This window comes from Pagrus pagrus, assembly GCF_965226575.1.
Source record: "Pagrus pagrus genome assembly, chromosome: 9".
Lineage (NCBI taxonomy): Eukaryota > Metazoa > Chordata > Actinopteri > Spariformes > Sparidae > Pagrus > Pagrus pagrus.
The window spans coordinates 19,300,335-19,321,081 of NC_140193.1; the positions used below are offsets into that span (position 1 = coordinate 19,300,335).

At 44.2% G+C, this 20,747-nt stretch overlaps 1 protein-coding gene across 1 annotated transcript in view; it reads left to right on the top strand.

Moving 5' to 3' along the window:
- Positions 1 to 20,747, top strand: part of igsf3 (immunoglobulin superfamily, member 3) — an 86,245-nt gene that overhangs the window by 25,929 nt on the left and 39,569 nt on the right. The gene's annotated exons all lie outside the window — the stretch shown is intronic.

The following is a 20,747-nucleotide window of genomic DNA, read 5'->3' on the forward strand; positions in this document are numbered from 1 at the left end:
TGCAGGCGGTTAAAAAACTCTAAAATCCCTTCTGTACACCGGTACCTGCTCAGCACCAAAACAGCAGACAGATAGTTAGTGACTAGCTGGTGAACATTTAGCAGCTAATGAGCGTGATATTTCCCTCAAGAGTTGGTGGAGACCAAACACGGAGCCAAAAGTGAGGATATTGGACTTAATCAGTTAATACACAACCTGGTGGTGTGTAAATAGGAAACCGCACCGTATTGCCTTTCAAAGGAGATAATATGTCGGTGTACTTCCAGCTTTATTTTGTTCCTCCAGGTGAAGTAATAAAATGAAAAAGCATAGGAGGTCTCCTTCAAGTGACAGGCGACCTGAGAAGAGTAAACCAAACTCAACGTGCTCATCGTAATGTATGAAATATGAATATGTCTCTGAAAAGGCAACATTAATGCTCCAGTGCGGCATCTTTTCTGTATTGTATGTTTTTGATTTGACAGTGAAGTTTAAGCATCAAGGCATGAGCCATGCTGTGTCTACAGGAAACACTTGGATGCTTTCTTTGCTTTTGCCTTTTGATCATAGTAAGATAACACAGTGACAATGTTATCCATTAACCTTTATCTGCAGCTGAGGCACGACAGTCTGGCTGACAGCGTGACCTGCGCAGAAACAAGAGTGTCCCTCGTGGTGAATGAACAGCTTTATGTCTTTTTTCTTAGGCAGTTACTTCTCATAGATTGTGTGTCTTTTTATAGAAGTAGGTATTGTTGTTTGTGCTGAAATGTTGCGCAAGACATGTGTTTAACCGGGGTGATGTGAAGCTCTCTGGGGTCAAAGGTCACACGTGGTTCCTCCTCCACACTCTGATCTTGGAGCTTGACTAAGCTCCATGTGTTGCATTTGAGAGTGTGTGTGTGTGTGCTTGACTTCCTCCTACACATCAGATTGCAGAAGAAAAGGACAACAGCCTGACATGGCCATCACGGTTGTCCTTAATCCTACGCACCAGCCTGCGTGTGAGCGATTCCAACCACGAGCAGAACAGCAAGCCCTCGCTGAAACAAGCATCACACTGCTCTTACTTACGAAGCTCCCATATACCCCTCGCTGTCCTAGAAAGCACATAGGAGTCGCCACTCTGGCAGATATACAGATTCTAGCCTCCGCACTTGGCAGCAGTCATCCATTCCCAGTGCTGTAGTAATATAGTAATAGAGCCGGAGAACGAAGGCCTTGGTGAGTTTTCAAACAGAAGCATTCTCACTTCTTTCTGTTATTCACTGCCACCGCAAGAGAAAAAGGAAGAAAGGGTTCATCATCAGATGTGTGACACTAGAAAAAATCAACTTTGGCAGTGAGTGCTTCTGAAGAAAAGAAAGTGAGATGGATGGTGAGAAGAGCCAGAGACGAGGAAATTGGAAAAGAGAGGAATGGGGACAGAAGCGGCAGTATTGGAGATGGGTAGCGGGGCGATGCTGAATAGAGTGTGTGACCAATGAATGATGAGCTCTTCCTCCCGACTCCTATGTGATTGGTTACACCTCCCCGAGGCATTACCCACAATACAGCTGGCGCTATAGGGGTGTGTTTTAAATAGTCCCTGCCTGATGTGGCTCCTAAGGTTAACGCAATTACTAACCATACAAGCTGTAAATGCAATTACCCAGCACAAATTGAGGAGGCTGAGAAAGAAAGGGGAAGAAGTAAAAGGCTACAGACGAGACCCAGGCATTTCAATTAAAGAAGTAGAAAACGTCGTGTGGGTCGATTTCCAAACGAGCCACGGCAAAATACTACGTCCCTCCAGTCACACTTCTCATTTTCATTAAATGTATGGCCTCTGTTTTTATTCTCTTCCAAAGGAATTCCTTCACATGATTAAATGGCTTTCATGTAAGCTAGAGACACATACAGAGGTCTACCAAAGATTGAAATGCAGTTTGTTTGTGTTTCTGTCAAGAATGCATTATACGGATCTTTTTCAGCCGATACAATAGCTGACAATTACCTGCTTGTCATGGCTGATGTCGATAAGATAACAGATAATTTCACATTTTTAGATTTTGAAAAGAAGTTAATAACCCGTAGTTTATGCACACCTGCTGGGCAGAAACATGGTCCACACAAGTACGCAAGCACAAATAACAGCGCCTGGTCCAGCTGGCACAAATGCACGTCCTCAGTGGCCATACTCAACGTGCGCTGTCATGCACTGCTGGAGGTAAAAAACAGTCCGCAAAAGTAAATAAACATCGTGGCAAGGAAGAGACGAGGTGACAAAGTGTCATTAATGTGCTGATACATGCGGACATGTTCTATTAGAGCTTCATAAAACAGGTCAGCCATAGTTGTTTTGAGCGGAAGTGAACCTAAAACAGAGCGGGTCAGTTTTCTTTCATTGTTTAATGCTATAGCGCCCGCAGGCTGCAGCGCTCACACTGCAGCTCGCACACAGGTTGTGTTACAATTTTTAGGTCCCGCACTTGAGAACTCACCTGTGTGTGTAATCAATCCCTCGGTCCATTAGCATGATGACAGTGTGCTCTTCTTCTTCGTCTCCTTCTCTTCCCTTCCTTCCTTCCTTCTTTCTACTTCCGCGTGTTTATTGGCAGGTAGCAAACTAACTTTAACAGTGAACCCACTGTATCAGAGTGTGTAGATGCTGCAATTTATAAGTCAGTGAAAGCAATCGGGCTTCGTATTATCAGCTCTAGTTATTGGCTATAAGTTCTATATTGGCCTATAGCTGATTATATAAATGTCCCATTGTCAAGACGATAATTTATTTGCCCAATACACATCATGCATCCCTTGTTTCTGTTCCTGAAGAGGGCAAAGAACCAGAGTGTTGATCTTTGTGAACATAGCTGAGCCTGTGCACAGCTGAACATACAGTACATACAGAGTAAGAGGGGCTGAATCACGCTCCTGCTGAGCTCAGCGTTGTGTCTGATTTGCGTCTCCCCCCTCGCTTTTTCTTTTTCACGAGGGAGTCGGCGCTGCCAAGTTGCACTCCTCCACTTCACTTAATGAGATAGACTGAATGTGGAGATGTCATCTCACATACTGTCTGTTGCACTGAGTGACACTGAGACCCCGCCTCCCGCAGCCCTGCTCTCCACACTCTTCTCTCTCCTCAACCGAATCCCGCTCGCTCCCATCAATCCAAAAGCTCCAAAGTCGATTCAGTCTGGTCCACCGCCTCGGCCCCCAGCTGGTGTTGGTCATGCAGGTATATGGTTTTGTCAATACAGCTTTTAGTTGAGCTTCATCCCAGGAGAAAGGCACGAGGGTGATTGAAGCACATAGAGTAAGACTGTGTACGCAGCCGGTGATTAAATCAGGACAGGAGGAAGGAGGAGAGTTTTTAGAGAAGGCAAATACACGGGTGAAGCCTTGTGTTGACAAAGAAGAATATAGCGAGAGGTACTAGAGGAAAAGGTGATTGGAGAAGAGAAAGTGTAGATGAATAGACAAGAGAAGTTGCATCTCCTACGTCGGTTGGTATTGATTGCGAGCAGCGGCCCGAGTGCGACCAGAGCTTTTTATCTTCCTCGTCTCTCCTTGCAGTGACACTTCTAGCTTTCTCTGCTCCTCCTCTCTCTGGCCTTACCATCACCTCTCAGTTTCATTTACATCCCCCTCTCTGGCTTTTGTTTGTGTGTGTGTGTGTGCGCGTGTGTGTGTGTGTGTGTGTAAGCACATACTGGCTCTAAGCCGCGGACCAGGCAGGACTCCAAATGGAAAGCGATTTTATCACCATGTCTGGCTTGCCATTTCCTTGCACATCTCATCTACTTGAGCGGACAAGGCTTCCTGCTCAATAACATTACTGCCACTCGGACCCACCGAGCACAGACACAAGCATGTATACACACACCCACACAGCAACACAAACACAGTCGCAGTCACACAGTGTAGCGAGCTGTCAGTCAGGACAGATGTCGCACCCATAATTGAGTCTGAGAGAGACGGTGCCGTAGTGCTCCCATCGGAAGATATCCTTTCTACTGAACACCACTGAAGAGGGCTTTAACAACCCGGCAGATCACTGCGGTAGACAGCACAACTGCTGAATGTAGCATGTAGTATTGTGAATAAAACAGTGCTCTTGAACAGGAAAAACCCGACAGCTTGATACTTTGTAGTCCAGTAGGGCAGGCTGTACTAAAATGTTTGTACATGGGTATCTTGGTGATAAGTGTAGAGGTTTTTGGCTTAAAGAAGACCTGTAATGCTTTTTCATATTTTTTCCTTTTCTTCAGTGTTTTATATTTATTCTTGTGCATGTAAGAGGTCGAGAGAGTTCCTCTCTCCCACAGAAAACACTGCTCCTGAAACGCCTCGTCAGTAGTCCACACTTTAACGTGACATTGTGACATCACACTACGTCACCATGTCACACATTGGTGTCATTTATGCCCGGCAGCTAGTTTGGCACATAAGAATTGATTAAGCACAGCTGCTCTGTTGTTGTTAGAGGTGCTGGTTCAGGTGTGTGTGAGCTGACCAATCAGAGGAGACTGGGTATTTGGGAGGAGGGGCCTTAAAGAGACTAAAACAGGTCTTTGAGGTGGTTGTTGCCCATCACCTGTCACTTGCAGCGACTTGGAAACACTGAACAGACTCATTCAGGTGCATAGCCATGTTTCCATACTGGAGAAGTTAATCACATACATTGCCATAGTGACAGAGGACCACACTGATGAAGCTACAGGTCTCCACATTTCCAAATTTTTCGATCCAATCCCAAATGGACCTGTGGGAAACCAACCAAAACCCGACATCCAAAATAAGGGCCAAGAGAACAGTCAGGCGCATAATTAGACCTGATCCAAAAACGCTTTTTCTTCCAAACAGACAAATAAAACAAGCAAATAGAGAAAGAACACCAATACTGGCAGCAGCATGAGTCACCACCAATTAACAAACAGCCTCGGCCAAAATGAGACACTTTACGTGTCATTTTTCCTGCATGCAACGGTTCACACAAAAACAAATCACACGTTTGTCCTGTGAGGACAGCAGGCATCCACTCACATTCACTCAGCTATGAGACACGCAGTCTCTGCCCTACCTGATTATACTGAATATAATTTAAACCTGGCCCGACTCAGGTCCTGGATCAGGCCTTGAATACTAGTAACCCAGTGGACCCTTGACGAACTCTGGATGAGGATAGTGCTTCAGCTTTGCCTCTTGCTCAAAATTTTGCTTGCTGAGAGTGGTCTGTGGGGCCAATTAAGAAGCTGTTGCCATTAAACATGAATTTAAATGCTCTCGTAGCCTACAGACACACTTTCAAGCATGCACTGCCTTGGAAATTTTGGTTGTTACCCTTGTGAAACTATAAATGATGTCAGCGATGCTCTGCATTTAGCTCATCACCCACGCTATTGAGCTAGGCTAATGAGAAAGGATTTAATATGCTAACAAACACACGTGTGTGCGTGTGCATGTGTTGGTGTGTGTTGAGTGTATATGCTTATTAATGCTGGTATAATGGGCTAAAGATGCGCCACTGTTTCTGTAGTTGATTTGATTAGCTTAGCTAAGCGCTAACCCCCAGGGGCCTGCTGCCTCTTCTGCGTGAGATTAACAGAACACAGCCACAGTTTGAATATGCATTCAGCATTAATATGGATGGGAATGGATATGCTAACGAGTGTTTGTGTTCATGTCATTAAAATGTGTGTCAGCGAAGAGTGGAACTTGCACTTTAATAGCCTCCAGGACGCACGCAAGTGTGGTCCAGGACACTGAGGCTGCTGCTGCTGCTGCCGCCGCTGCTGCATTGTTTGATGTTTGCAGCCGCTTTGAAGCCTTATCTGAGCGCACATGAAGGGGCAGGTTCCTCCTGGTTCAAGCCATACATCTGATAACCCCTTTTGACACGGACACAAGTGCACACACAGGCATCAGAATCCATTTTTCACACATTCATATATCCAAGAACATTATTGGCACTCAGCCCTCACTCTTGCATGCACTCTTTCCAATGATGTGTCGTGTGCGTGGAGAGGTAGAGAACTGGCATTGTTGAAGCATAACTGCACCCAGGCAACTAGTGGTTGGCAGTGATGGAGCTGATTGTGCAAAGCAGCTGGCTACGGTCACAAGCACATAAGCTGCACTCTGTTTGGCCGTGCCAGCATGCTGATTGCTACGTAGCTGAAAAGGCGAGGGAGACCCTATTTAAAGAAGAGCAGGCGACACATGAAGCAGCAAGTATGATGTTAAATGTTATCAGCTGATAAACACCAGTGCATCATAAAATTGATACGGTAAACTTGAATATTATCGCTCAACAGCTTCTTGGAGTTGGCAGGGACAATGTAGCACCTTTTCCATTTGGATTTAGCCAAGACACGATACTGTTGGTGCACATTGCGTTTTGTTTTGCCTGCTGCACGAGTTTGGAGTGCCAAGTTGAAATGGAGTTGAAACCACATGCACTCATCTCAAAACAACACTGTGCACACTGTCCAGTTAGATCATGGACGTGGTCGGAGCTTCAACAGATATATCTTTTATCCCACAGGAGTCAGTTGTTAAGTGCAGCACTGCTTTTCACCACCTCGTTTAGTGGGGGTGGGCGATGTGGACAAAATCTTTTATCACACATTATGTATTTAATCTGGTATCATACATCGCAATACAGTAATTGTTTCATACTATACTTCATCACATCTGATTACTTTTTCTTCTTGTGTTTTGAACTCCATACAAACTAAAACAACACTTGAGTTAACACAAGACGTAAAACGGTAAAATTAACATTCTCTCAAAATGGAAGCTTAAGGTTAAGAATGAGAAGGATAGAGTTGTTATAGCGGCCCATTACGATCACAAACGTTCTCACATCATGTGAGATAAGCAGTCCTGCTGCCAAAATCACATTCCCTCGTGAAGCAGCTGGATTTGTGAGCTCTATCCATTTGCTCCGTAGACCTTCACATTGCAGCCATTTTCCTCCAACGTCAGAACCAGAGTGATAAACTTGAATGCTGGGATTATGCAATGCGGCTGTGTTCCAGATTGCAAGTCGTATTAACGTAGATAATCTGACAAATTGTTGTCATTTCACAGCTTCCCGATTGATCAGGAACTGAAAAGGTGATGAATAGTGAAAGTCTGGAGTCACATTTTGCCATATTTGAAGATAGATCTCTGAATGCTGATGTAAGCTGTTGTCTTATCGGATATCAAACCTGTTTTATCTTGAGATACGGTCCAATGTCCCTCCAGATTAAACCATCCGTTGTCTTTACAGTTGCTAGTCAATCAGGAAGCAGTGAAATGATAACAATTTGTCAGGTTGCCTACATTTCCATGTGACTTGCACACTGGAACACAGCAGTGAGACATTTGAGCTTGAGTGTGTTGTCAGAGGAAAATGCCCGCCAGGTGAATTTGTTCTATAACCTGCCCCGAATATATAGCAGAGACACTAAAGCCTACTTCTCATATTAACTGTGGACAGCGTCTGGAGAATTGGGTATGGACATTCTCCGGAGTTGTCCTTTTACACACATAGGACACAACCAGAGATTTTCCATGTCAGATGTGTTCCCACCTACAGAAATACTGCGTTTGGTTGGACGTATCTAAGGAAAGGGTGGAAAGCAAAAAACAAACGAGCAGTAAAAAGTATGAAGCAGCTACACTCTCTTCAACGTCACCAACATGCCCACTCTCTTGCTCGGCTTTAAGGATAGCTCTCGCTGTGGGAACAGCGAGGCCAAATCTCTACAGTGGACACATTTCTACCATCACACGATATTTAGCGTCATATTGCCCAACCCTAATCTCCTCGTCCCTTCCTTGGCACGGGCCTGTCAGTAAGGACTGCTGATACCAGTTTTAAAGATTAGCATCGCACCCACCTCATTAGCATGCTAATCGCAGCCTCGTTATTTGCAATGGGAAACAGAGGTTTAGTTAAAACGTCTGATGTAATGGATTTGAGTGTGGGCTGTGCAGCCAGCCGCGGGCTGGTTTTCGAGTGCTGGTGTTGAAGGGAGAAGTAAAAGTGGAGAAGCCTGGGAATCTAAACTCATTTTGGTAAAGCACCAAGGCAAGCAAACTGATGACCCTCAAGCGCCATCTCAGGGACACACCGCTATCTAAAATCTGCAGCGCAGAATCTAATAACAACACTCGGAGATATCTGAAAGCTTTAGGAAGGACTTTTGACTGCGTGTAAAGACAATGCTGCGCACACAGACAGACAGAGGGATGACCGCTCCCTCCCTCTGAGTTGACTCGGGGGGTAGACGGCAAACATATGCTGCCACCTGCGCCCTGGTGCCAGGGCGGCCATCGCGGGATGTGGGTAGAGAGTTGGGTGTGAGTGTTTGTGTGTGTGGGTGTCTCTGTGTGTATGAATGAGAGGGGTGGGGTGGGGTTGGCATATGCCTAATTCCCCTCAGTGCTGGCAGCTCAGACAGACAGTTGCTCCCTCATCTGCTGCCCTGCTGGATGGGTGCCTGGTGATTGAGTGCTGCCCACCTCCCTCAGCCACACTTGTTTTTTCTCTCTCCCTCAAAGACACTGTTTCTCATACACCCACACAGCACACACGCACACCTGCTCATGCTCTGCACCCCTGGCCAGCTTCCACGCTCCGCTCCACTCAGTCCCTGCCTTGCACTGTGCTCTAAGGAAGTGATACTCCAGATCTTGTCACGGTGTGCCTATGCATAATACAAAAGGCTTTAGATACGACTGTATTCCCGCGCTCTTATGCCAAATGTACCTTTTTAGGAGGAACTGGCCCAAAGACAAGTCTTTGTACACTGATTAAAACACACTGATATGTTTTGTAAGGTTTACACGCACACACACACTCTCTGCCGCACACACAGATATGGTCAGATGGCTGGGGCTATAACTGGTTCTATCCTCAGGGAAGTCTTTAATTGGTCACAGTGCTTTACCATCTGGGGCTGGAGCGACGGATGGAGGGAGGGATGAAGGGAGGTGGTGGGAGCTCCTGTAAGGGGTATAGGGAGGGGAAAAAGAGAGAGGGTGGGAGGCAGTAAAGTGCAGCACGGAGAGGGGATGGAGCTTATTAGTTTTAATACTTGCACCTCCAGTAATATTAGAATCATAATATATTTGATAAATGCTGTTTATAGCGTGCCTGTGTGCATCCATGTGCGCCTGTAGGTAGTCCGGTTATTGCGTGGCAGTGCGTCCGTGTGCGTGTTTGTGTGTGCAGAAGTGGTAATGACTCTGGGGTGTGTGTTTGTGCTGATGCTGGCAGACGGAGCAAAACCCTGCACATGTGCTAACAACCTCCAGGACAGCAGAGACGGAGAAGACAAACAGACACACAGAGGGGCGGCGTCTGTATGTGTTTCTCTCTTCTCGAGCTCAGAGCGTTTGCTGTAATTGTTATTCGGAGAAAAGGGGGCGCAGAAAGTACACGACAGATGACGGAGGAAGCGAGCTCGAAGGTAGCGAAGAAGAGGAATGTAAGGAAAGAGAATTGGGGGGGGTGGACGGAATATTTCATGTGTTTAGGCATGATGAGTAAATCTTTGATGCTGTAAAGGATTTCAGTCAACGATAGCTTTGCACACAGCTCTTCTCAAATGCTCTTAGGAAGATTTGTCTTTCATACTCCCACCTCTCTTCAGACTACCCCTCCTCTCACGCCTTGCCTTTTAATCTCCTGCTTACTCTCCATCTTCCCCAACACACTCACTCAGGCTCATTTTTCCTGGCTGGGCCTCACTGAGAGGTTGTGTCATATTTTGTAAATGCGTGTGTGTGTGTGTGTGTGTGTGTGTGTGTGTGTGTGTGCGTGCGTGGCCGCGTGTGTGCGCGTGCGTCTTGGTTAGTGTTAAATCCTCCTCGTCTGCCTTTGTGTAAACAGCGTCTCTTATTTGAAAGCTTCTTCTCACCGCGGATCCCTCTCTTATCGCAACATTCAGCCTTTAAACACCACGTCACCATTCTCCTGCTACAATAACAAAGCCCACTCCTTCACTCACTGCCCATCTTCCTTTTCTTTTCTTCTCCTACTTTGTCCTTTTGTTATTCCTCTCCCTCTCTGTCTCTGCCGTCCAGTGAGAAAACCACATGCATACAAGTTCAAGGGAAAACGAAGTGGTGAAACGTGCATCGGATGTATTCCTGTGCAGTTTTTTTTATACTTATTTACTATTTAATATAGCTCATTACATTGGTAATGCGATATTTGCCTGGTAATTGTCTGGAAGAGAGCCGCTATATTGCTGTTAATTCTTCTGAAAAAGGTAAAAAAGGTTATGTAATTTGGCAACATACTTATAGGTGCAATATGTAAGAATTGGCCGCATGTCATATCATACTCCAAACAAATAGGGGGCAGCATATCACCAGAGTAACCATTAACTGCTGCTAACCGTAGTTGCCAATACCTAACTAGCTCAATTAGCCGTGAGATTTTACATGAAGTCACATAAGAAATGCACATAAAAAATATACTGGTTCAGTATGCATCAAGAAGTATCAACACTTTATTGGTTTGGTTTGGTTTAGTTTAGTTTAGTTTAGTGCAAAGACAGCATCAACGTCTGCCACAAAAGTGGTGTTGAGCTGCTGCTACCAACTTACCGTCAACACACACGCAATAACTTATTTCAAGAGTTGGGTCTTCGAGCTTGTGTTGATTACTTAGACCAACTTATCAGAGTTGCACTTAATGTCTTCATTTTGGTCAAGTTAGTACAAAAGTATCCATACTATGTGTGATATCTCGACGATGAGGCCAGCCGTCTTCTTTGCAGAGGAAGTTCTGGTGACATCAACAGTGTTAAATACTCCTCCCCCTCTTCTTCATTGGTTTTACCGGCCGACTTAAAACAGCACCGCCATTCACTGTATCGAAGTATATAACGTCATGCTATTCACTGACAGGTGTGCTGTCTTGGGTGAGTGAGAACGAGATTCGCAGCTCCAAAAATAGAAAATCTAAAAGTGGCGGCTGTGGCGAACCGCCACAAGTAAATGAGTGTGTGGGAAACACTGGTATCGCAATCAAAACAGTGGAAACAAAAGACGTAGTTTGTTGATGTTGTGAAGTAGCGTGGGATCATGGCAACCACCACTGCAGATGTAAATCTATGTGATGCCGCACGGGCTTAATAGACAAGGTAATGGCCGCGTTTCCCAGATTCGTTAAGAAGCTCTTAAGTGCTAAGATCTTCTTAGGAGCGCTCTTAAGAACGCTGTGAAAGAAGGATGCGTTTCCCAGAGTCGCTCTTAGCTTAAGAAGATCTTTCACTAAGAAGGAAATGTAAGATCGAGCTGACCCACTCTTAACAGCCTTCTTAGCGACCAAATGCTCAGTGATCAAGCGCGTCAGGGAAATTTATATCCTCCACTTTGCGAAATAATAAAACAATGCTCAGTGTTGAAATGCGCTCATAGCTGCGGACCACTGGCGCAAGAAAAAAAAAATAAGAAAATGGTAGATGAAAAAAAACCTTTTTATTGAATTACACGTTTAAGTTTTCCGCAACATCTGCATATATGAGTTTATAGTACTACACATAAAAAAAACAACAACCCTGTGGCATTTCACAGATATCAAGGGAACAGATGTATTAAACTCAGCTGAACCTCATCCAGAGAGGCTTCCCCTGCTACTCTACAGTATAAATGCGTTGCCAAAGTCCGCGCGTGTGAGAAACCATGGCTGCAATACAGCACATTCTCCCTGCGAACCAACAGCGTCGCCGTGCGTGAAGCCAGACGGTTTACATAAATGCATACGTGCGTCAGCACTTCTCCGCACTGGACGTGCTGTCAGACCGGGCTGTCCAGGCAAAGTACCGGCTGCCCCGTGCGGAGATCCAACGGCCGTTGGATCTCTTTGCCTGGACAGCCCGGTCTGACAGCGCACACACACACACACACACACTTATGCGCTGATAAAGAGGTGGGTGATCGATCTGCCTGGCATCGATTGATTCAGCACAGCAGCACCGCGGTGGACAGCTCCCACTAAGAGCTTCTTCAGAAGCTTCTTTGGCTTGATCTTAAGGTTCTCTAAGAAGGCAGTTAAGAACGCATCTGGGAAACACCCGCATCTTAGCGCTCCTTCTTAGCCGAACCCTTCTTAAGAGCCTTCTTAAGTCCTTAAGAACGATCGAATCTGGGAAACGCGGCCAATGTAGTTTTATTCACGTTACGTTTAGTCACGCTCGACTTCCTTCCTCACTCTCAGAAGTATCAGCTGGTGTTTCCCTGACACTTATAGAAACAGGCAAACAAATGAAAAGCACCATTTCCTTAAATAAAAACCCAGATTTCTTTGGGTTGAATACACAACTCGACAATATTTAATAGGAAGGTCTATTGGTTTTAATGCAGAAATGCAGAACCAGTCGGTTGTCACACATAATTCATTATATCCTTCGCTGAAATGACAGATTGTCATAGTCTTTGTGTCTTCTTCTGTGTCCTCAAAGGAACTTTGGCTTATATTATCCCGAACATTGCCAGGAAATGATTAGGAAAATAAAGGACCCGTGAAATAGAGCAGTGTGAAAATATATTTTTTTTAAATAAAATGAAGGGTATCAGCTTGAAACGCGCCGTCGTAATGTAATTGAAATGCTATGATAGAATTATTAATCTAAATTCACACGTTTTGCAACTCTGCATATATCCAGTAAGTTCTGATTTGAACCTACTGTACGCTCCTCTGAAAAATAATGTTAATAAGCAGCGCACCCCTGCACTGCGCGTGATTCACTGGCCGAGAACCGGCTGAGTCACGGCTCTGGAGGAAACGTTTGGGCGAGCAGAGGGGAGTACCTCAGTCACTTTGTGTGTCAGAGAGCAGCTGTCCCCTCAGGCTTTACTATCTGTGTGTGTTTGGGTGTTTGGGTGGGTGTTTAAGAGAGAGAAGGAGAGAGAGAGACCGCCTGATTTTGATGTGCCTCTCATACTACCTTTAGGTATAATGAGCTGTAATAGCCGCAGGGACCTAGCTCTGTTTCTCTCTCCCTCTCACACAGAGCAGATGTTACTCCCTTTGCTAGCTTCACGACCCCCCGGGACAAAATAAAAAGAAGTGCAATAGGATCATCGTCTGACTGACACGCAGAGTACAAGTTGGTTAGAGAGGGATCAGCGCTCTATAAAACGTGCCAGCCTGTGCTTTCAGACAGCCATGAAGAGAACGAGCTGGAGGAGGAGGGAGGCTGAGAAAAACAGAATAAGTGATAATTGGGTGCTGACAAGCAACTAGTCAAACGAAAAGGAAACTCGCCAGATAATATGGTGGAGGAGGGGGGGGGGGCTCGCAGCTCGAGCGAGGAGAAAATTGTGTGGAGAAAAATGGGACAGAGCCTGAAGAAGAATGACAGTGTAAGGAGACAGGAGAGAATGCTTCAGAGACCCCTTTATTAAATGAAGAGGCCCGAGTTTTTTTTTCTTTCTTTCCTTTCTCCCAGTCATCGTGACCTCTGTGTTATAGCGCAGGACACACACTTCCACTCACGCACACCCACTCAGACTGATGTTCCATTAGCAGGTGACCTCACAGCTCCTCTAACTGAACATCTCATAACAGCATCTGTAAGATCTCTCATATCCTCTCACCCCTTTCCTCAATCCACCCTCATTTCTATTTTATCTCTCTTCCCATTTCTCAGAAGATTGGATGTGCTGTGTTATGATAGGACGGTGCGGAAGGCTTCTTGATTAGACGGGATAGCGCGATAGCCGTTGAACTGATCGAGCCTCATTTAGGGAGCAGATTACGGGCAAATGTGGTGGTTAATTTCTGCCAGTTTGTCGTCTAAAATCTCAAGATAAAGTGGTTTAAGTTATGACGTTATTGCGGGCTATTCTGCGTTAATGGTCTGTGATCCTCCATAATAAACAACTGGTAATGCATTCATAATGTATAAGGAGTTTATTTATTCCGCGCACACTCAGCTCAGAGAGAAAAACTTTGCATGCGGCCTGTTTTGGCACGAACACGATTTGTTTACAGATCACGGCAAATGTACTGTAGAAATCTCTGCTCCTTCCTATTTGCATGATGGTTTTCTGCAATAGTCCACAGAGCTAGTAGTTATTACTGTTAAAGAGAGTGACATCTCTGGCTAATATTCACAGCTGCGCTTCGACCTTTTTGTGTGTGTGTTTCTTGCCTTTTAGATGACAGTTGACAGAGAACACACAGATCACAGCAAATGTGAAGGGAGAGACAAAATCAAAACGGCTTCAGCCCTCTAATACAATCACGACTTTGACCTATGCGCGGTTGCATTCATCCGCAGAGAGAAAATAACATTTATGACAACTAATTGATTATTCTGACTGCTAAGAATTTATGTAATCAAGCTCCCGCTTTCTGCATGAATTACACAGCAGCGGAAAAAGTCCCAGATCCTGCGCGAGTGCGATGTGTTAATGAAACATTTATCCGTCATGCCAGAATGTATTTAGCATTATGAAAATCATTCGCCCCCCCTGACCAAGACTTTAAGTGTGTCAACGTCAAAATATTTGACAGCTTTGCAAACTGACAGCTGTCAGCTAGTTGCAAATCATAGCGAGTGAGTCCACAGTGCCATCCGCACGCAGACTGATGAATGGGCTGTCATGTTCCTCCATGTTTTCCCTCGTTAAATAGGTGAATCACAACAGGCATCATCATCAGCCCGGCCATCAAAGCCTTCCAGAGCGGACTACAATTAAAAGTGTAGCAATAACATCAAGATTGTTAATTTTTTTTTTTACTTTTCACAAAAAAAATACTGAAATAATTTATATTTCTTAAGATTGTTATGACTGGAAGAAAAAAAATGGATTAAATCAATAACACGATATCAGTGACACTTTGCCAAACCCCTCCTCTTAAAAGCAGTTGTCCAATCACTGCTCAGTAAAAATAATGAGGCGCAGCGGTCCTGTCAAGCTGTGCATTGGGCATTTAAAATGCCGTTTGAAAAGGATGGTGTCTTGGAGGTAAGGTGGGGTTTTATTTTATTTTTTTTGCAAAAACTCTTGCAGAAACACAAGAGCGAATGTGAAATGAGAAATAAATTAAACATTGTGTTCATCCGCTCAAACATTGCTGCAATTGTTACCATTTCCAGTTGCTATCTAGTCTTGTTAGTTCACACTCGAGCCTTGTTAGCTTAATTAGCTGGAAACATAACAGCACATTCATCAGATTAGCTTTCGATAGCTGCATTGGATAAAATCTGCTTGCAATAGTCGACAGTTGTAAGCCGGAACGGAGGAAGATGCTTTTGTCTTTCTCTCTGAAATCAAGGACAGATAGTTATAAGAAATAAGTAAAGCTGCTGTAAGTGATATATTCTCATTAAAATAAGTGTTAAATAGCTCTATAATGGAAATCACTGTTTGCTGCTGTGTCTGGCGACTACCACTGCGCGTTCATGTGGCGACATAGAGAGGATGGAGGGGACTGCTAACTACAAATCGGACAGGAAGTTTATTCTTGATAAGGACTCTACAGTTGCAGTCGTAGCAGTGTAGTTTAGTTGAGTGCTGTTGTGCTGACTCTGAACCCATGTTCTTTAACACTTTTCCCCCCCGACTTTTCTCTCACTGGAAGATGTTCTCCCTTTCACAGGAGAACATGATATTAATAAAGACAACATTTTGATGTCAGAACTAAATGAATATATAATAGCTTCCTTGGGTCCATACAACGTGTAACAGCTTCTATTTCTGTATTACATAACACATAAATAATGAGAAGGCAGAATCAGACAGATGAAGTAGTGTTACTCTGTATCTTCGACTCAATAAGGTGTCGGGCTCATCTGATTGCGTGCGTTTGTTGTATTATGGATGCCCCCCCTGCTGTGGACCCAGATCCCACAACACAGCCTTCAACTCTCAGCCCTTTCTTCTCTGTTAAAGAGCGATCCCACACGTCTTTCCTTCTGGCTCCAAGGCATGATCCTGACTCTGCCCTTTTTTTTCTTCTTTTACTCCCGTATCCTGTCCTTATTATCAGTACATGCTCTCGGGGATGGTGTGTAGACCTCAGTTCGTCACAGTTTGCTTTACTGGTTGCTCACGGTGTTTTGTTTGAAGACCTGCTTGATTTTTTCCAGTCTCCTGAGAAAGTGTTTTCGCTCTGTGTGTTGTTCAGCAACATTTTTGTTTGCGCATGTGTGTGAGTTTTAGGGTATTGAAGTAAGAGCGACAAGTACACTATCTATATATAGGCTACAAACAGAATAATAATCACCGATCTGCAGTAGGTTTTGTACTTCCTGCGCAGGAATCATTGTTCACAGTTGGCGTGAGTGTGTCATGGGTCGTGGGATGAGAGTGCTGCCTCTTTGTTCTTCATCTTTGCTCTTTTCTCCCTTTTCCTCTTTGTCTTCATCCTCACTTTTTTTTTATGTGCTTCCTCCTACTTTACCCTCCTCTCTCCGCTCACCCAATTTCCCAGTTGAACCTCTTCATCCCTCATTCTGACTCATCAACAGCTCTCACGGAGAAGAACAAAGGAGTGGAGGATGTGAACAGGCAGGATAATGGATAATAAGTATGAGAAAGACAGGTGTAGGCACAGTTTCTGTATTTATCTCTACTTCCTGACCCAACACGCTTGTATGTGTTGAAGGCATCCTGGGTCAGTAAGTGACGTCTGTTTAGTGTCGAGGCTGGACTCCCATGAAGTGGAGCTGAAGATCGCCCACTCGCTCTGTTTCCCTCTCAGCAGCACTCTCAGTTTCACAGAGTAATTAACAATAATTACCCTACTGGCTTTGCCAAATGGCCATTTGCTTTGCAACACACACACACAAACACAGACACTTAAGGGCCAATACACATGGAAAAGCGGTAAGCACTTCAGCTCTGGATGAGCATGTGCAGTGTTGTGCAGTAATGATGTGAATGTCATACACTACGTTGACAAAAGTATGTGGACGCACTGTACATGCACCCCATTGGTGGGGTCGAAATTGCAATATGGCAAATAAGATGGAAAAGTGCAAGATCCAAATTGCAGAAGTATTAGCTGGTAGCTACAATTTTTTGATAAAGAAAAAATGCGCGACAAAACGGCATTATAATGAAGTACTGTCGTGCTGCAGAGATGCCCTGGCAAATGAACCTTGTTCCCCAGTTTGTTTGGTACAGACCCCATTGAGTGTTACATCATCATAATACGGTAATACTGGTGAGATAACGAAAACAGATTTGGGAAATCCAGTTGGATTAATAGATTAAGATGTTTAAAGGTTTATCAGACACCAAAGTGTTGCACAACCAGTTGTAATATTAACGGACATGATTTTACAACTCAAGAAAGTTGGCATCTATTTTATTTGTTCACAGCAAGATGCACAGTTGAAATAATTGTCTATCCATCAGGAATATGCACTTGCACAACAAACCTCCAGGAAGAGCGTCAGGCTCTGAAGCCAACTTTCATAGTGGCCAAACTTACTTAAACTTAAGCTTACATTGTGAAAGAAGCAGCTGTAGAAGAGTGGATAAACTTTTTGAGCATCACAAACCCCGTGAAATGACAATTTCAAAATTTGAACCATTTCGGACTAGAGGAGCCACACAATTAAATCGTTTTATCTCTATTAGTTAGCCAGGTGCTAAACTGGAAGTTAGCCAGCTTGGTCGGCAGAAGTCTCTAGTGTGCACGCACCACTGAGCAGCTTTCACAGGAATGAACGTGGCACCATGTTGCACAACTGTGATTGGCCAATGCAATGCCTTGCCAGAAGATGTTGCGTCACCCAAAAAGACAGAGTCTGATTCAACCTTTTTGTCCGCCAACCCTGTATTGTTTTGCACCACCATTGGCTCCATTTATTTTCACACAGGGCTCGAGATGGTCTGAGTGCAGCTCAAAGACCTTTGGGATGAATTGTAATGCTGACTGTAAGCCAGGCCTTATCGCCCAGCACTGGTGCCTGACCTGAAGTGGAGCAAATCCCCGCAGCCTGTTTCCAAAATCTGGGAAAACCTTCCTGACAGAGCAGAGAGTGTTATGTTGGGCTGAGCGAAATGGCCTAAGTGTAATATTGAGATATTTTAAGGCTTTATCGCAATAAATTATATATATCATGATATTTTTTCATAACCATATCCAACGTCTAAGACCATGTATAGTCATTGGCCAGTCCCAGTATTGTGGCAGAAGATTAACGGCCATAGTTGTGGAGTTAGATATATAACAATCCCATTCAGTATGGAATTCTACCTACTTTGTTCAGGTGTCCACGTACTTTTGGCCATGTATAGCCAGCATGGTCAGCCGAGCAGCTCTCATACGAGTTCCTGTCGACTGCCTCGCCGTACATTTTGTTGCAGTATTTGCCAGCAGGCATAAATGAATTCAAATATATGTCAGCTCCATCATGGAGAGTGCCACCGCTACACACCTCTGACATCGACTCCATCCTGACTGGCCAGCAGCCAGTGGCAAAGGTTTGACATTTCCCAAGTGAGGCCAAGCTACTACACTCTCAATGAAATAAAAACCCCAGAAGCCAGGAACTCGCTGCCTTTTTCGCTCACACTTAACCTTTAAATAGGCCCACAGACACATATATATATATTCAGAATCCAATGCAGAGAAACACAATGATATGACATCTGTGTGGGTGTATACATGTGTTCGGTTTGTGTTTTTTAAATGAGAGAACGAGTGCGTGTGTGTGTGCCAGAACATTTGCATCCGTGGTAACATCCAGAGGGCAGCGTGGATCTCTCCAGTTCCTCCTGTCATCCTCTTCTCCCATGACAAGACCACAGCGAGGAGCCCAAACAAATACTACTATTTGATTTCTTGTTGCTTCTCTCCTTTGCTGTGAGGAGTCTTTTTCTGCCTCTGCAACTTCAAAAGCTGTCGCACGCGCACACGCACACAGCAGAGAGATTTTAAAAGTTTGGGTGCATGCAAAATGTACAGATCAGACTTCATAAATTATCATCTTTTTCTCCTCGTGTCGTCTTTGTGAAATCCTTTTTCCTCCGTTTTTGTGTCCTCGTGTCCCCCACATTTCTATCCCTGTGTGACTGGACTTAAAAGGCCAGCTTGAGGGATGACAACTGTCGCTCACTTCACACGGCTGAGAGAGTACGGGAAGATCTGGAATGGAGCGAGATGAAAGCAAAAATTGCAGATGAGGTAGAGCAGGAAGAGAGTAGTTTTAAAGATTTATAAAGGATTGACAGCTTCTGCGTCAGTCAAAAAAAAAAAAAAAAGCCAAAGAACACACAGGCATGTTTCTCTTCACATCCACACATGAGAAGCTCTGCATCAAAATGCGATTACCTGATTCATCAGTGACAGATGTCTTAATCGTTCGTACTTTCAGTCTCTGCAAATCTGATCCGAAAGGAGCAAAATTAGCTTAAATCTCATCCCTTATAAAGTCCTGAAATTGTTGATTTATTTCATGCTTATAAAGACCGGCTCATTAAGCAGTACATGCACAATTTTCTGCAAAGGTGTCGGTGCCAAATGTTATGAATATTTTGCACTGGAATAAGGCATTCCCATCAACCTCAGCACACTTTCCCTGGCAGGTTTACCAGGGTTAGGGAGGGAAATTAAATGGGTCTATTGAAACCGCCGAAGATATGAATAATATCTGGAATTTGCTAACAGGAACAAATTTTCATGGCTGTGTTTACTGAGGTAAAATGAAAATAACACTCAGATGAGCTGGGAGGATGTTCCACCTGCACAGCTTTAGCTTCGGCACATTGGCTGCACCTTCTTGAACAGTTTCACACACAATCGACTTTGGATGATTCCGTTAAAGGATGAATTCACCCAAAAATGAAAGTTTTTCATTGTCGTTCTCGACTCATCCCCATGCAGATGGAAAGTCGGGTCTTCACCTGATTCTGGGTGTCGTAGTTCACAAATTTCTGGAGCTTCACAGCAAAACCGGCTTCGGCATTCTCCTAAACAACTGAAATAGGTGGGGACTTGTTTTAAAGCATTAACAAACAACCAAAAAAAAAACATAAAATCCCTCATCCAGCGTAATCCGAGGCTATGGCAGCCCTAATATCCAAAGATTCGAGAAGATGTTATTTATACCCTTTTTTAAGCTGAGATCTTCACTGTAGCTGCTAAGCTAAAAGTGTTGGCGCGCACCCTGTCTGAGGTGGGTGCACAAGTTCGACCGCGCAGGATGAAAATAATGTCTTTAAAAAAGAAGATCAGGGTGAGGATGTTCTTCATGTCATAAATGAGTTAGTCTGGGCCCATTTAATCTTATCAAAGACCTGAAATTTCCTTAAAAAAGGGGCACTGCTGTTACTCAAACAGGAGTCAATAGCAGTGATGAGCGTGTTCACCCTTATCTGTTCAACCAACTAAAGTACCTCTATCCATATTCGACCAACTGGAAGTTTTTAATTTATGCCTGAACTTGATATGGGTTGATCAGAAGTGTCTATATTTATCATTCATGAGAAAACCTTTCACAGAACAGCCTCAGAATTAAGCTTAAGATCAATGTTTTGATCAAAAGAATAACTATTTAGAGAACAAGGTTTTTATAACCTTGAATGAATTAACTTCAGTCAACTACCGCATGAAGATTTTCCTTCATCAGAAGTACAGATATTGACACATTTTACTTGGATGATAATCCTCGTAGAAAGTGCTTTTTAAGGGAATATTTTCGGTGTGTATTGATGCATATTTGGTGTGCTACTATATATCTGCTGCAGCAGGACAGCGCATCGTCTCATTGATGTGTTTGTACTAGTTTTTGTACGACAACTGAGGTCTTTCC